Source organism: Agelaius tricolor, unplaced genomic scaffold, assembly GCF_023055355.1.
Source record: "Agelaius tricolor isolate 1412-34295 unplaced genomic scaffold, bAgeTri1.0.p SCAF_1, whole genome shotgun sequence".
NCBI classification, from domain to species: domain Eukaryota; kingdom Metazoa; phylum Chordata; class Aves; order Passeriformes; family Icteridae; genus Agelaius; species Agelaius tricolor.
Genome location: NW_027269261.1, coordinates 55,418,291 through 55,436,743, shown reverse-complemented (window position 1 = coordinate 55,436,743; position 18,453 = coordinate 55,418,291).

Below are 18,453 nucleotides of genomic sequence, written 5' to 3'. Positions count from 1 at the left end.
ATAAGAAAAAAATACCATTTCCCAGTGACACAAACAAAGTCATCAATGAAGACAATCATTAATAGAGACAATTTTAAAAAATTATATGATGTTTCCTGTAGAATTGGAGCCTCCTCAGTGACAGAAAAAAAGCTGGATGCCATGTACAGTTTTATAGAACACATACAGTACTGCTTGCTGTCCTCTTGTCCCAGGACAGCTAACAAGTTCATGTTAGGAGCATCATTCACTAAATATTTAGCTTTTTTTAGAATGGACTTTCATTTCACTGGTGATCAAGAATTTTCTTTATATGGGATACATCTTCTGTCACTATGGCTAATACTTCACATAGTCAGAGAAGAGCTGTAAGTTTCACTTAGAATTAATGGAAAATAGCAGTATGAGGGGAAAAAATGTTTCCATGAGAGCATAATATGCAGCTTCCTGTAATAGACTGCTCTTTCAAATCCAGCAGAAGGTAGGATCTCTTCAGCATTCACTGGGCTGCTAGACATGTAAAGATGAAGCATGCAGACACACAAAACTAATCTCTATATTCCTACAGACATACAGGAATGACACATTTCCTATAAACAACTGGACGTAGACAGTGATTTTACTGCCTGGGACAGCCAGACTTATCCCCCTGACTTTTCCTTTTCTGTGTGTGCAATCCACACACTCCAGGCCTTCTAGGGACTGGACTGCTGTGATTCCACGGGCAGAGACAGATCTGCAAAAATGGGCTGTGGAGACGGCTTGGCTCAGAACTGCTCATGGCCCGGGCCAGAGTTTACGAGCTCCCCCCGCCCTGCTAACAGGTTAGACCGCATGAAGGATGCGCACGGCAAACAGGACTAGGGATTTAAAACAAAAAAGAGAGTGAAGCGTGCAGGGCATCTGTCCAGGGCTGCGTTTGCCTGCCCTGCAGATTCAGGGAGCCCCTCGGCGCGCTGTTCGCACCCCAGAGCCAGGGGTTTTTCCAGCCGCGGGCCAGCGCTGCCCCCCAGCGCCGGGAGCCGCCTGCGCTCAGCCCCGGCCGCAGCCGGCTCCGGACCGCATATGCCTCTCCTGGGAGCAGAACTGCGGTAAGGACATACAGAGAGCGTCATGCTCACAGATCTATACATATTCTATTAATATATCTATAGAGCTATGTCCACATCACAGAACTATATGCATTCTATGAATATATCTACCACAATATATATTTTTATTACATATACACTCCCCTTTACAAGTAAATATTTACTTGTTCCACACAAAAGCACCTTTAAACACACAATGCATTTGCACTTTTTTTGGTTGTAGATATCAGCACATATCAGGGACAAACAGTATGGCAATTAATGCGTGAGGGTAGTGCTAGGTGTGATGAAGAAACACTGATAAGTCAAAGAATTCTCGTATCTATAACAAATTAAGGTTCTTATGTGATAAAGATGGTGCTTTAGATCCCCATTTCATTTTCACAGCTGAATTCCCTATCAACAAGGAACATCTTGCTCTGTAAATACATGCTCTCTCCCTCCTCCCTCCCTTAAGATTTTGTGATTATTTTTATTCCCAGCTTTCCATAAGACACAGATTGGCCTTTTAGACACAGCAAGATTGTCATAACTAAAGCTTGACACTCCCTTTACCAAGGGGTTTGTGCTCCTGAGTCATATTTCCTTCTGTAAAACTCTTGTGAGAATTTTAAAGCACTCCTAAAACACTTCCCAAAAACAATTGTAAGAGTTCTGCTGGGAACAGCAAAAGCACACTGGAAATGCTTCCTGCCTTTGGGGTCCATAGGCACTCCCCAGAAAAATCCCATTAAGGATCATAACTGGATGTGACACTGCTGCCTTGGAGTGAGTATATGGGCGCTGGTGTCACTGGTAGATTAACACCAGCTTAACATTTTATTTCATATTGACCCTGACAACGTTAACAGAGATTGCGATCTTGCTCAGGCCATGGAGGAAAGTGTTTTGCCTTCTGCGCTTCCCCAGGTCACCTCCATCCTACTGTGCAGAATCCTACAGTGGTGAGTAACTACAACCATTTTCCAAAGATATGACCTAAAGTTAGGACTCACTTTCATTGTTTTGAATATAATCATTTTATATTCTCCCCAGACAGGATTAACCAGAAATTTGCCATGTGTTGGCTGGGCTCCAATGCCTCTGACACAAAACTGCATCCCCACCAGCTCTGCAAAAGGACATTGTCTGCCAGGATTTTCCCTGCGCCTTCAGAAAGATCTCATACCAGATCTTAAGGATGACTCAGCAAACAATCCTTACCTCTCCTACATTCCCTCACAGAAGGGAAGTTAATCCAGAGGCCTAAATTACAATGACAAAAACCTCAGAAACCATGCAGTCATATAGCATCATGGAAAACCCAGACACTTGGAAAAAATGGAAGAGCTGGAGGAGAAGGAGCAGTGCAAGGAGTTAGCCAAGTCACAGTGTGGAAAAGATAAGCTGATTCAGGAAGACAGTGTTCTCCGTGAGCAGGCAGAGCAAATTGTATTTCCCTCTGATTTAATTAAGGCAAAAACAACTTCAGGGATCCCTCAGACTTGTTTCTTTAATTAGGAGAATAAACGACAAAGTATATGGACAACTGCTTTGATATCCTATAGAAATTTGGAGGTTCCTAAGTCACAAATTGCATTAAAACAAGGACGTGTAACACAGTGTGTGACACATTTTGAAATAAACATACTGGGGTTAGACCACTGTATGCACTTCCTAATGCACTTATTAATTTTGACTGTATTCCAATATCCAGACCAGAACATCTGATGTTTTAAGTTTATCCAAATAAGTAAAACTGTATCCAAATAAGTAATGCTGGTTTATGTATTGCCCAAATACAGTGAGAGAATTTTCCAAGTCAAGCTAAATATGCTGGTATATGCTGTACCCTCACAAGGAACATGAGTCAACAGAAAAACTAGCTTTATTGCTTTTTTTATTGCTTTATTATTTAAGTAAAATAATCTCCAGTATTTTCTTAGCTGTTTAGGCACATTGGGTTCTGTAATACAAAGCAAAAGCATTTTAAACTTTGAATGCTGCCTCTGTTACAGTAACAAACCAAAACCAATTTATATAAAGCAGGATTTGGGATTATGCTATTAAAGGGCTGGAGTCTAGTCACACTAGAAACATAATGGCCTGCCACAGTTGAGTAAGACAATACCTTTATCCCTTGGACTTTCTTCAGTTAATTTTGGAAATCACTCTGCCATTCATAATGCAGCACTTTGTCTTCACATATCCATTTTCTGCTACAGCCAGCAGTATTTAATACTTTTTGACACTCCATCAGTCTAGCAGCTGTTTTATTTTGGTTTTGATACTGCCTGTGGAAAATTCGACATTTTAAAGTAAAAATAAAGAAAGAAGGAAGAAAAAAGAGAGGAAACAAGTGCTGAGCAATGAGAGACTTTGCACTCATGTGAAGGCAGCTCCACCAGCATGGAAATAGATGGGCCAGCAGATGTGAAATCAAGGGAGGCTTTCCGGTGTTTGCTGAATCATTTCTTCCTTTGTTATCGCTACAGGGCTTCCTGTCAGCAAGTCAATAGTGCATTCAGAACACAGCTAAAAGGCCAGATCCTATTCACTGAGGAGCCCCAATTAGCCATGTGATGTCAAGGGACCTTTTTGCATCTAACCCAGTAACATTGTATCAAAATAATGGTTATCTACTTCCAAAGTTGGAGGAGGGAAAGCAAACTGGAGCACACCCATGCACTGCTTTTGGGGCCTAAAACAGATTTTTACAGTGTGCATGTCCAGATTTGTTCTGTTCTCTCATTTTTCTTGATCAGATAAGCATTATTCAGCAGGATTTTCTTGGTTTAATTTTAAAGGAACAGAACACAAGTTACATACAAGCCCTTTAAGAGAATAAATACACAAGTTTTACTGAGACTAAGAGGGACTGAATTTACAAGTGTGATAGCCACCGTCTCTTTGGTGTCATTGGATGAGGATCTCCACTGACTGAACCTATTCTGAAAGACTGAAAACTTATTCTGACCTGTTCTGTGTAAACTGCCTTAACTGATCCTCAGTAGCATAGGCCGAAAAAGAGATGGGGAGGTGCTCTGGCTTAAGGGCTATAGAAAAAATTAGGCAGGCATTACATAGTGTTTTCACTGGCAGCTGGACTTTGGCAAAAAAACCCTCAACTCTTGAGGGCTAGCTAACTCAAGCAGCCACCTCTGCTCCTTACCTGAGCACTGGTCCCTACCCCAGGGCAGCCTGAAGCTGATGACCCCAGAGGTCTGCACCCAACACTGTCCAGGGAACAGTCTGATCCCCATAAGAGACCAAAGGAAAAGTACATATTTGTAACTAAGTGTTCAACTCCTACTACTCTTAGAGTGACTTTTGGTGACAGCTTATTCTCCATGAGAAAAAGAAACTAGCTCTCAAGACGACAAACCTGTCTATAAAAAATCTACAGTGAAAAGGGAGTAACGCTGGTTTTGCAAATTTCTATATACAAAGCTCAAACTCTACAAGGAGTGTGACCATGTAATTCATCATATAGCTGCAGCTCTGTTCCAAAAGGAGGTAACTGAAACAAAGACTGTATAGCTTCCTTTTTTTGTATTAAGATTATACTTGATAACTGAACTATAACTGTATTTTAACAGATATCAAGTTTTACTTGAATTAAGCTAGTTTCCCTAAACTTCTCCTATGTTGTAATGAACAAGATACCTCTATAGAAATATTAATAACTTTCTACATCACACTTTCAGTATTTTCACAGAGATTTCAAATAAAAAAGACAAAACAACTCAAGACTCTAGGCAGCACTATCTCACAGGTACTAGAATTCAATAATATTCAGTTAGGTTAAAAACAGTGCCACTTTTGAAAATAAGTCAATAATTTCATGTGAGCTACTATACTTTAATAGTTTTTCTCAGGTAATTTTTACTCCTCTTAGCTTATAGGCTACTATAAACATCAGGGCTTAAAGTTTCATTATGTTCAAGTCCAGACAGTCCCATCTCAGCTTTTAGAGATGACAGAACAAGACAAGTACACAAAGCACATAGCTTGAGAACTCAAGCTACCAAAAAACCCTGAACCCTCCAATAAAAGCCTATTCTACTATATCAAGGCCCTATAGGAATCTAAATTAAAAGTACCAATCAGAATTTTTTTTTACTCATCACACAAGCCACATACTAATTAAACTACACAAGAGATAGCTCACTAAACAGCACAAGGGTCTTTTTCTTTTTCTACCTTGAATACAAATTCTTTCCCTAGACAATCTTATCACTTCCCTTTCCTTGTTCATTTTTCTAACATGCTCAATTTTTGTAAGCCACTTCATCCATTTGTGTGAGGCTTTAAGAGAAAGCATCCACCTTGATCAGTGATGAGCAAGAAGCCCACGCAGCAGCACAGCATGGAAGACTACCAATAATAGAGTAGCTGTAAGCATTACTGTCTTTTCTTTCTGTAAAAGACTTACAGACTAACATATTTTTCAATACAGCCACAGCATGATTTCCTCTGTCCCTGAACTAATTATGCCTTTCAAGGAGAAGTAGACAAGCTGTATCTTTTATTAACAGGAGCGTGCACATCAAAAACTCTTAGCTGCAAAACACCAGAATCAAGATTTAAATTTTTAGGGAAAGAGAAAAGATACAAACAAACAAGTCTGCCCCCCCCCCCCCCCCCCGCTACAAACAAATCCCTCTAACCTCCTTACATATGCTAATAAAGACCTTTTTTAATAGCTTACCCTTACAATAAACTACCTTAAGTAAGTTTCTGTCACCTGTATCTTATTCTCATCAAGAAGATGAAGTTACCTATTTAAGGTGGGTTTTTTTCACACTACCACCTCAAAGACAAGTCAAGCCAAAAAACAAGGTGGTTTATGTACTTAATCTACTGTTTTGTTCCCTCGATAATAAATGCAACTAAGATGTAAAATGTTCAGTATATATATTCATTACAATGGAAAAGGAGCCTGCTATTTTCAATTTTTGTAACATTCTAATCTAAATATGCTAATAATTTAAAGTGTTTCAATTTTTTAGAACTTTCAAAGCATTTATACCTCTATTATGAGCTCTTTTTGCTGCTACAGAATTGGCTTAACTAGTTTACCATCCAATATAAGTGCATAAACTCAAGAAAACAAGGGGATATAAAATAGAAAAGGAACTTAATTTTTCTCTTTTCTTTCTTTCAGTGACTGCAGCTCCTTGGCAGGAAAAGCTGAACCTCGTGTCAAGCCAGAGTCCCAGAGCTGTGGCTTTGGGTCTGCCACACTAAGGTCAAGAAGTATTTAAATATGCAGAGTTATAAACTAGTACACCAAAAGGTGCTTAGTTGGGCTTGGTAGTACTTTCCAAGGCTGGGATAAATAATCAGGATGGAAATATTTTTTCCTGATTTAAGTCTGCCCATGCTTATCAGTCAAGGAAGTGTCTGACTGACATCACTGAAGTAATTCAAATACCTCAGGTGTTTTTGGAGAACCAGTTGTTGTTAGCAACTTGTGTCTGAGGCAAGAAAAGTGCTGCATCTGCTCTAGGTGTCAAGGCAGTCTTAAGTCAGAGCTAAGTGGATTCTTTTTCCTTGGTTCTTTTCTAAGAAGTAGCAGCAAGCATTTGGCTTCTATTGACACTGCTGTGCACATTAATTATGTAGAATAAAAAAAAGGGATTTTTTTCTCATGGGTACTTAGGCAGAGTGTGAGCTCCTCTCTTGTTTCTTGTGCCTAAGGAAGCTCTGACTCACTTTCACTTATTCTACCTTCTACTGAGGAAGCCTTTGTACTATTGTGATAGACTGGCTGAAGAAAGATGTAGCTGAGGATGCACTCAAAAAGACAGAGAAAAAAGGCTGCCTTATTAAATCTTTCAAATACAGGCATTAAAGTTTTCAAATACAAAAGTAGTTCTGGAAAAGCTTTTCTGTCTGTTTTATTATTGTTCTTTTTTGTGTAAACTTTATTTATGATTATGTGGCTGGGTTGCAATTTTTCTGGTGTCTATCTCTCTAGAGCCAGGCTACTACAGCTTCTCTGTTTGAAACAACCAGAGCACCCTCCCTGGTTTCCTGTACTTCATCATAAAAATTGCTGTGTTCTAGGCCAAATCCCACTCCTTGTACAGTGGTCTAAATTTGCTAGTACTGGGCATTAATTTTCTTACCTATTCTAAGAGAGGCTTTTCAGGTAAGTGCTGAGGCTTTGTAGGTAATTATTTTTAGGGAACTACCCAATAAGAGAATAGGGAAAAGGATAGACACCCAACAGAAACAGAGTAATCACCCTGTAGTGTGTTCTTTACATCTTAGGTGTAAGATGGTTTGTTAAAACAACAACACTTTTATTCTTAAAGCAGTATTTGCTCCATACCTTAATTTTGTCAGGCATTTTGCTCAGGAGGAGGAACTCTTCATTATGTTCCTTAGATATGGACAGATTAAATCTATCTCTTTTTTTTTTTCCCCATTTAATTATGTTATATGCCTCCTTAGAAAAACTGATATAGTATTTCTCTTTTCCACAAAACCCAGTATTAACAGTATAGTTTAGAGTGAAGTAAGGACTTTTAACCTGGAAAAGTAAGGTGTTACTTTATGGTTTTGAGAGTCATGTTTTTGGAGAGGAAGTGTATTACTAGTAATGATGCCTAAAGAACTATGCACCACTCTTTCAAGATAATAGAATTTAGCCATGTTAATATTAACTGCAAAATGCATGCAAGCTGTTTTTTTCCTTTACTTGGTGGAGTAAAGCTTACATAGAAGTGGTCTCTGGACAGAAATAATGCAGAATTAGTGATCTAAATATCATGATTTTTTTAACGGGTTTGGTTTGTTTGTATTTAACTACAGTGTAATTAGTGTTAACCTGCTTTCTGAAGTTGTTTTTCTTCTGTAGCATTTTCTTCTTTCCACTTTTCTCCAGGTCTTCCTCAAATCTCAAGGCTCATATGTTGTGTAGGTATTAGAGAAAGAACAATATGTAATAAGTCACAGCAGATGAAAACTCAATACTAATTTCTTGGTAGGTAACTCTGTGTGAAGGATGGCACTGGAAACTTACCAAAATTTTAAGGACTACATCTAACTTGTGGTAAAGAAACTGTGCACAATAGCATTTATTGTACCTTCCTTATTAGAGGAACAGTTGTTGCTTGTTTTATTCTCACTAGCAACAGAAGCATGAAATCTAGCTTTGCCCATGACTGAATCCTTGTGTTCCAAGTCTAGCCAATCTTTCTTCAAATAGATTTGAAGAGAAACCCCAGGGAATTGTCAACATGAGTTACAGTCTTACAGTCTGATCCTTTGTTCCTTTCTGTAAAACTTCAAGGGATTGCTCAGATCCACCATCTCAGGCAGACAATTTGATGTTAGATTTGAGAATAATTACTATAGTGACTTATTAGGACCAAATTTTTGTAATAAATGCTTTTTTAATTTGTTATGTTTTGGGGTGTTTTTTTCAGAGAGAATTCCAATATAAGAATAGCATGTTGAGTTAGGGATGTATTATACTTCTTTTTCTCTCTCAAAAGTTGATTCCACCATGAATGTAGGAATCAGGTTTGTAGAAATTATGACCTACCATTACTCAGCATGCTTAGAAGGTTCAAATGCCATATATTACCTTTTTACTAGTTCATGAACATGTAACTGTTAACTTAATTATTTTGGCAGTATTTTTGGATAGGAGCATAGGCTTGTTTCCTTTTTGTTGCCTGCCATAGCATTTGTTACTAAAGAGTCTTCTTATGTTTTGATTATTTTTGTCAGTTTTCTAGCATCAACTTGGTTCATGAACAACTTGTTGGGTATTGAACATAGAGAGAATTGGAGTTTTGCTCTTTTTTTTTTTTTTTTTTTGTACTTAGATCATCATTTGCCACACTTTGAAGAGAACCTACCAGGCATAAATGACTAGTGCTGGGTTTCCCTTTATTAGAGTTAGTGCTTTAATTAAAGGATTGTCAGACCTATTAAGCAAATACAGGTGCTTTAGCTGACAGACTTTATGCCTATGGTTATAATGGACTTTATTCATGTATAGCTTCAGCCTAGTTATATTGTATTACCAATGTGCCTTACCTGATGCTAAATCAGGGGGTACAGAATTGTATAAAGAAGTCTGAAGATTCACCAGTGCTTAAAACTAGGAGCTTTGAGAGGCCAAAATTAGAGACTGGAGTCCCACCTTTGTAAGAGACAGTCATTTTCCTAGGCTTTAGGTAGCTTGTGACTGAACCATATTTTCTCAGAGTGCAACAAAAATTTAAAAAGACAAAACCGAGTCATTAAATTGAGAAAATTAATGAGTTTATAATGGCACTAATAAACTACTAGGTTTCCATTTCATATGTATTTACACTTTGTATCATTTCTCCATAAATGACTCGGAGGAGATAGGTGATTCACCACTTGCATTTATTTGAGCAGAGCTCTGTATGAATGTGGTGATTGATGGGCAAAAGCTGAGTTCACAAGTTATGGTCCTCAGTATGCAAAGCACACTGGGGGCAAGTACATAAACTGAATAAAAATCAGCAAAAACTATAGCTGAAGTGCAAATCATATGCTAATAATCTGGCTTTGGTTTTGATGTGGCATATATAATTAGCATAGCAGCACGCAAGTAAAGGGAATCGTTTATTAATATAGATTGCTAGCAGAATAGTGGGGATTTTTTGTTTGTTTTTTAAAATCACTTCCACCAGTGGGAAATGGTAGAGGGAGATATAAAAGATTGGCTAATGAAACAGCCACCTCTTTTCAGGTGGGTTGTTAAGGCCATGCTGTTGGGGAGGATGCACTGATTTTTAGGAGAGCCGGGAGTGGAGGCCGGTCAGCAGCTGCGGGCGGGCAGGGACTCGCCCGCCCCCAGATTTGTGCTGCAAAGCGCTTGGAGCAAGCGCCGCGGAGAGTACGCGTGAAGCCCTCAGTGATACGCGTGCAGCGCGGTTATGTGAGCAGGGAAACAAGGAATGCCGACCGCAGGGAAGGGAACCTTATTTTGCTAAAAAATAATTTAAAAAATTTAAAAAACAAAGAAAAAAGAAAAACCATAAAGGGAAAAGAGAGACATGGGGACGGCCCAGGCTGCCCGAGGAAGGCGCTTTCCTCTTCCGCCCCACCAGGTGGCGCCGTTGCGGCGCGGGAGTGGCGGGGCCGGCCGGGCCCTGAGGGGCTGCGGGCCCGGGGAAGGCGCGGGCGGTGCCGGGGCGCTCCCGTGCCGGGGAAGGCGCGGGCGGTGCCGGGGCGTTCCCGTGCCGGGGAAGGCGCGGGCGGTGCCGGGGCTCCGGCAGCGGGCTGGAAGCACTGGCCTTAACTTTGAGTAATGGGACCGCCCGACGCGTGCCGCTGTTGGGGGCTCGCTGTCGGGGGCAGCAGGTCTGCCTCCACGGGGAGCCGGGACTGCCTTGTAGGCTATTAGGGCAGCAAGGGGAGGAAAAAACCTTCAGGACTGTAAGTGCAGCGCGAAAACACAAAAACATCTTTCGCCACCATCTTTTCCCCTTTCAGTGCTGCCCTCAGCGTTACTCAGCTGCCGGTCTGCGGCTGGATGAGCGAGGCCAGGGCTCGCGTTGAGGCGTCTGGTCCTGATGGCTCATGACACTGTGAGCATGCTCCAGAGAATTGTTTCTCCTCCATGTGGTTTTTGAACAAAAGTTTGTGTCATACTTCTTTCCCAGCCAAAGTTGCAAAGAGACTACAAGGCTGTGTCCCCAAAAAGTCAGGGGCCAGGAGCTAGGGCATTTTCAGACATTTAACCTGTGAAGTGTGACTGCTGGTGCAAATTTCCCTTTGGGGAATGCAGCTGTAAAACTTTTGGTGAACACGGCCAGCATGCCAGGAAAACTGTGGCTCAGGGAAAGCTTTCATCAGAAGCCACTTTCTCAGTATCTTCTATTTGAAGGACACAAGAATAAATCTTAGTACATCTTGTTACATGGATTTTGACAGAGTTAAACCAAGACAAGGTTGCATTTGAAAACTTTTTTAAACTTGGGGAAAATTTAATATGTTAATATTTTTTAGTTTTTTATGCTGTTTGTCTACTACATGCATTTGATTTATCTCTGTACCATCCTTACAGTGGTTTTATACTGGACATTTAAGAGACTGATATTTTTGCAGATTGCAGGTTAGTTTCTTCTCAATTTAATTATACCTGAATAGATACATTTGAAGTCCAATACTCAGTTTGGTCAAGGTTTTTTGGCCAGCTGGCCAGCACATACCATGTTTTGGGTTGTGTAAGAAGTTTTGAATTATATAATCTTGTTCTGTGAATTTTGCAAGGTAAGCATAAGACTGAGAAGTCTCACCTGGCTTATAACAGCAGCTGAGCTCTAGTCTGGAGAGATAAGCTTTACTATTTGCATTTTGTTCTGGAGGATTTTGGGGAGGTGTGTTTTTAAAGCACTGTTATTAACATCACTTTGCTGTTGAACTGGAAAGCCCCCCGAACACATCCAAAGCTTGTCTCTTCTGTGCCCTACTGTGCTTCTGAATGCCTCATTTAGCATTTTTTGAGTTATTTGAAATTAATGGGAGCAATTTTTTGACTAATGCATTCACATCAAGAGCAGATCTGATGATAACCAAATGTTCTTGGATGTTCATGTTCTTGTGGCATGAACAGTTTTTCAATCGAGACACAGTATAGCAGTGTTAATTTCTTAAGGCTTGCCCTTAAAGGTAGTGACCACTGTAAAAAACATCAGACTTGACAGGATGATTTCTGCCAGACAACATGATTTCCTCTAAGAATCAACAATTCAAATCTTACAGCCACAAAGTCTTAAGAAAGCCAGTAAAGGGCTTTTGAATACCTCATCCCATAACTTCTGACCAATGTAAGATCTACCTGTTATTGCTTGGTAAATAAAAAAAAAATATTTTATTACACTGAGAGTCTTATATTAAGTGTATATAAAGTTTCTTAGTGTTTCCATCCTTGTAGCATAAATTTTTTGCCTGTATATCATAGTTCTATATGGAATTTAAAGGCTATATAGGCCACATACCTCTCATCATCTTACATTTTGGCTATAAATACCCTTAGGAAGTCTAAATTAGAAGCCTGAAAGATGAAGGTGGGGTATCATAGGTACATAGGGATATCAAGCATGGCAATGCAATACCTTGTTTGTAAAGGTATTTACTTAAAAAGGCTAGGTAGATTACAGGTTGTCCTGTAGCAAAGCTAAAGCAAACAGAGGCATTTGGACTGTACTGAGAAGTCCATACCAGTGCTCCTACGGAGGCAATAATGAACATTTTGCTCTCTATTCCCAGCAATTCCATTAGTTCAGGCATCAGCAACCATTGTAACAGTGTGCTGTTCCAAATATTATCTTATGCATTCTTGGCTTTAATGCTCACAAGCAGGTGGTTGTCAGGGTTAACCAGGTGGGTGATTTCTGTACAATTTCTGGTCTGGCAAACACTCTTTAGGAAACTGTAGCTTCAAAAGTGTTAAAATTAAGTGTACTCAGGTGCTGAGCATTTCCTTCCCTGGATGGAGTTTACAAATAATTTTATGTTAGTTACTGTCTTGTGCTAGTTATAGGCCAAGAAATAGCAGAGTGTAGGTCTGTGGACTCCTGAATCTTTTGGATAGGTGAAGGATTAAGAGGTATTATTAACCACTAGACTTTACAGGGACAAAGGATTCTGCCCACACAGGGGGTGTTTTTCTTCCTGCCAAGCTCCATGTGTGCCATGCTGTCATCTGCTACACTGCAGATTCAGCTTACTCCTTTCTGCCTATCCTTTCAACATGGTTGACCTTCATACCCTGTGATTTTATTGTTTTATTAATATCTTCTGTGCAATTGTATTTATTACATGTTTATATTTTCTTTGTGAGCCTACACAGATAAGTCTCATTCTTGGAGGAGGTAGAAATGGATTTGCCATCATTCCTTTGCTCTGTTCTGGTCAATAATTCTTGCATATGGTCTAACTAATGGCTTGCCTAAACTAGTGAACTTGTGCTCATGCCGAGCTTGAAGAATGCAGATGGTGTTGCCTAATAACATTCAAGAAGGACAATGTTTCCTCTGGTAGAATTTGAGCATTACACTCAAGAGATCACTTTTTAAAACTTGTTTTATCCTAACTGTACCCATCCTAACCTATCCTAACCTATAACTGAATAGAGTAATTTTTTTCTAGGGCATCTGGAGAGAAATCTAATGGTTCATAGAAAAAGCTAACTGCCAGGTCAGAAACATATACTATTAGAAAATAGAGTTAGTAGTGTAAATAGCAAATATTGTCTTTATAGTATCTATTTTCAGTAAACACATTGAAATAGGAACACACAAGTATACAGAAAGCATAGTTATGTAAGTTTCTCCTGCAACAGTTGTAAGTAGCTAATGTTTTGGGTTTTTTTTCCTGCCAGGGTTTTCCTTATCATCCCGGGGTAAGGTGGTGGCTATTTAAAATTCCTTGGACTTTTGTGCTGGCCCACACCTTATGTGTGTATGTGCAATTACCTCTGTTCTGCTTGTTCCCATTTAACATTTCCAGTGCAAAGCTTTCATTGACTGAGCTGTTCTTTTCTAAGTGATGAGCATGTTTTTAGAAAGAAAACAGACTTTCTGTATAGGTTGTGCCAGCATGGACTTCTGGTGTCTCTCCTATTGCAGCGTAAATTGTTAATGAGCTGTCTCACTGTCCAAGATCTACCAGAAGAAAGTGTAAGGAAATTATTTACTCTTCTAACTGGAGTTACTCTTTATTGAAATGCAAAGGATGACACAATAACTCCATTTCTTTAGACCAAAAAAAGTGTCAATTATATGACTGCAATGAGGTCATAACTTGACAGAAAAGAAGATCTGAAACTGGGAAAGTCAGGCTTAGCAGCTGAATGTGATGAAAGAACTGTCAGTGTGATAGGGAGGCATAGTTCATCTCTGTGGAATATCTTCCTTGAAAGCCTTTTTTACTCGTAGTCAATTAGACATTGAAGATGTTTAGGTTCAATCACTATGAAATAAACCTTGGCTACTCCTTCATTTCTGGCCTTCTGCAGACTGAGGCTTAGGGAGCTATCACAGTACAGGTGCATGTGGTGAGTCTGGACCAGCCACTGCAGAACAATGTGTCCAGTTCCATAAATACCTGGGGCAAAGGCCTGTGCCTAGGAGATCTGCCTACTGATTTTATTGTCTTTGTTGTGGTATTTTTTGATTAAAAAAGTGATCTTAAGCATTGGCTAAAATTTTGATTTCAAGTCTTTGCAGATTTTTAATATAATGAATGTGATGTTCTAAATCTAATTGCTGAGGTCAAAGCAAAGCAAAAAAGATTGAACCAAAATTACTCATTTTCCTATGTTATTTGCTAGAGACAGTAAAGAGACATTATGGAAATCACTCTTAGTGTATTGGGCTCAGTTTTGTTATGCTGGTTTAGCAGAAAGGGAGAAATAATTCTGCTTTTGCAGCCTTATTGTTGCAAGTTGGAAATTTAAGCTGTATGGCAGGAGAGAAAAAGTAGAAGTATGCAAAGGAATAGCCCAAATTGCTGGTTATGGACTACCCTCATTGTAGCTGGTATGTAAAAAGCCTGTTAGCCTGTATGTAAAAAGCCAGCTGGTAAACACTTTCTGTAAGTATAATTGTTCTCAGTAGATCTCTAATGTTCTTACTTCAGGTTTTTGACCCTACATTTCCTTGTTTCTCTACAAGCAGTACTCCAAATAAGGAGTCTTTTGCTGTTTATTACGTCTGAAATTTATTAATGAATCATCCTTGAGTTTTCCTTGAATTAGCTAAGTATATTTTAGAAAGTTTTAGTTTTTACCAAACTCATCAAGAATTCTTTAGATTGAATTCTTCAAGGCAATTTGAGTATAAAAACATATGTTTTTAGAAACATATCTACTGAAAAAATATATTTTTTTCCTAATTTCAGTTTCCCTTAATAAATGGATATGTTTGTAGTTGGAATTTACTGTAAAACATTTCTTATGTGTTCTGTGATATTTGCAAGCTAAAATCTAGTGGGTTTTCTATCCTTGTACTTCTGCTGTTACATTAAAATTATGCCAGCATTGCTTCTGTAAAACCATTGTCTGGCCTTTATTTTAAAAGAATTGTCTTGTTAGGAGCAGAATGAAATGTAAATATGCAGCTGTAGGAAACAACGGTTGTTCTACCTTGTAATTGTACACTCCAATCAATAAACAGGATGCCAGAGTTCAAGCTTCAGGATTAGAACCCCACACAGAATAAGAAAACATTAGTAAATGCTTTCTGGCTAAGCTTATTAGAAATGCCACGGTTGGTGTGACTTGTACTGCCAGCACGCTTTAGCATCAGGTTATCCAAACCTCCTATGGGCAAGTCTGAGAAATGTTACTTGAAGGTAATTTCCAAGACTTTGTTCTCCTTTCCTGATTAAAGCAGTTTGCTTTGACATCAACAGAGATTTATAGAGTGTGCCTCCAAGAGAAGTAGCTGGCCTGTAAATTAAAGCTCCAAATGCTTTTTTCAATAAAGTTGTTTTGAGGTTGTTTCTGTGCTGTTGTGCTCAGAGAGTCTGACACTGTCATGCTTGCATAAGTACAGGAGTCAGTCAAGCTTGACCAGAAGGAACTGCATAGTAAACTAACGAGCTCCAAACTGTCAGGCTATCATGAGTAACATGTGGTTACAAATGATTCAAAAGTTCTCTTCAGCCTGTGAAATTTTTAAAATTTGAAAAGGAGCTCCTTATGTGAACCTATGTCTGTAACAAACTTAGGAAAAGTTCAACATAAGATTTATTTCCATACTTTTTTTCTTACAGCTTAAACTTTTAAAGTAGTTACAGAGATTAAGAGTACTGAAAGTGCAAATGAAAGAGAAAGATGAGATAGAGTTAGTGAAGAAGGACAGAGGGGAGAAATGAGTTCAATTTCAGTAAAAAATGTAAGATAATCTTTGAAAATGCACTGAAAAATTAAGTAGAAACAGGCAGAGGAAAAATAAGTAGAAATGGTGCATGGAGGATGACTTGTAGCTGTGCATTCAAAAAAAATTGTGGAGCTAGTAGGAGGAAAACTGAGTGATATTCTCTTACCTGAAGCTAAGTTACTAATAACAGATCTATTTTCCTCTGTTCTCGCTCAACTGGAACACCAGTTCTCCCTCCAGACACTTCCATGTGGTTTCCTCTGCTGAAAGGAAACAGGGAACTGCTTACTTGGATGACAGCTTTTTTAAGGGCATTTGCCAGCAAGACACTTGTTTGATCTATTGAGTCTCTATTTGGACTTATCTGAAATAGGAAAAAAGCAAGCATACCTATTTTACCTTCTCTTATGGGGGCGGGGGAAGAACAGGAGACTAAAGATGTATTCAGTCCTGCTTTTCTATCAGAATTGCAAACCTAGGTGTTTGTACCCACACAGAAAGTGTGCCCCATCATTGCAAATCCCACTTATAATTCATTTAGATGTTGGGAAGCAAGTAGGATTTCACCTGCAGAACTAATGTTTCTGGTATGAGTTTGATCAGTTGTGCAGAGCACTGGAACTGCAGAAAGCTTGTGCTGTGCAGGAAGCTGGTGCTTACTCTGCTGTGCAGCACAATGAGAACTCTCCTGGCTTTGGTATGTCAGGAGTGATACCGAGTCACTGAACTAGAGAGCCTTGTGGGACAAGGCCACCTTGCCCCAAAATAAACTAGTGTTTCTGCACTAACCCTGTTTCAATGTTACATGATTTGTATGTTTTCTTAATTAGACCATGTAAATATAATCTGAGATGTTTTACAGTATTCATTCTGCAGCCTATTTCCCATTCTTGGATGACAGCTGGCTTCTTTTGAGCTCAGAGATGTAATGTGCTGCTGTTCTCCTTTCTACTGCTGGAATTAAAAAGGGCTGTTAAAGCACTTTGCTACCTCAACATTTTAAATGATAAAAATAGTTGTTTAAATGTTTATTACAGACCTACAGAAAGCAAGCTTAATATAGGGGTGGGGAGGAGGGAGGGAGGGAGAATCACTTAGTTTCAAATTCAGGCTCTGCTTTTGAGGTCAAGGCTTTGTGCATGTATCTCTAAGTGTAAATCCTATCCCTCCTTCTTTGGTTTCTCCTTTATTGGAATAACTTCTATGCTTCTGGAAAAAAAATATTACTGAAAAGCAACTGAGTGGGAGTTTGGGATCACTTTGAAGCCAATTTCAAAACTTTTTTTTAAAAGTTTCTGCAGTGTGGAATTCCATCCATTTTGCTAGGGAAAACTAGGCTTGCTTCAATTTCACCTAAACGGGAAGTTAGCAGATCCTGAAGGACTGTTTGTAACTGCAGTACTTCAGTAAGCTTTCCAGAGGAGTACAAGATAAATAGTTACAGCAGTTACTCTTGTAGAACAGTGAGTACCCTGTAATGCCTTCACAATAATTTGAACAGAGTTGTCTCTTCCTATTTTGTTTACTCTTAACTCCCACAGGAAAAAAAGAGCCCAGAAAAACAACCAAACCCCCAAACAAATTTAAAAAGCCCTAAACAAAACCAGAAAGAGAAACAGAGGCCTTGTCCCTCCTGATAAACCTAGTGTACTTCTCCTGAATCACCTGTGAAGAGGGGCTGCCAGAAGGTTGCACTGAAGTCTGCAGTTCATAGGGTATCAGTGCCACTCAGATTTGAAGGGACCTGGGGAGCCTGTCTAGTCCAGTCTCTGGCTCAAAGCAGGGTCAGGCTGTGACCTCTGAGTCACCTACTAACGTCCTAATCCCAAGGAACTTCAGAAAGAGCTAGAGACTGCACAGCCTGTCTGGAACACCTACCCCACTGCTTGGCCATCTTCACAACCAAAAAGGTCTTGCTTGGGTTGTGTCAGGACCTTCCCTGCTTTAAGTGAAGACTACTACCTCTTGACCTCCTGAAATGTAGGAGGTCTGCAAAGAATTTTATTCAGTTGTTTGAAAACAAACGCCTTCGAGCCTTATTCAGACATTTTACTTTGCAGGCATTGGGTGTCCTTCCTACTCCATGGCCATCTGGGCTTTTTTTCAGTCTAACCAGACAGTCATCTCATCCTAGCAGGGTATTTGCTCTTGTTTCCTGACCCTCATGGTGGCCTGATACTGCGGCAATGGTGGTTGCTAGAGATGGGCTTTTTCCTTGAGTAAGACTATTGGGGGGATAAGATGGCAGGAACTTCCAATTCCTTTTATAAAAAGACTTAGTAATTTCTCTTGTTCCTGTAAGAATGGAGATGTAGGATTCCAGGTCTCCCTCCAGTGTTGGGTTTATTTTAATTTATGTTACCTTGTTTGTTGAATCAAGCCCACTTCAGTTTGAAGTCCCTGGCTCAGACCTGAAGAGGGATTTTCACTGTCCCTGAAGAGCCTTTGTGGCTCTGGTCTGAGGGGCACTTTTGAGACCATCAAGGCACATCCAGAGCCTGACCTAGAGCTGTGACTGG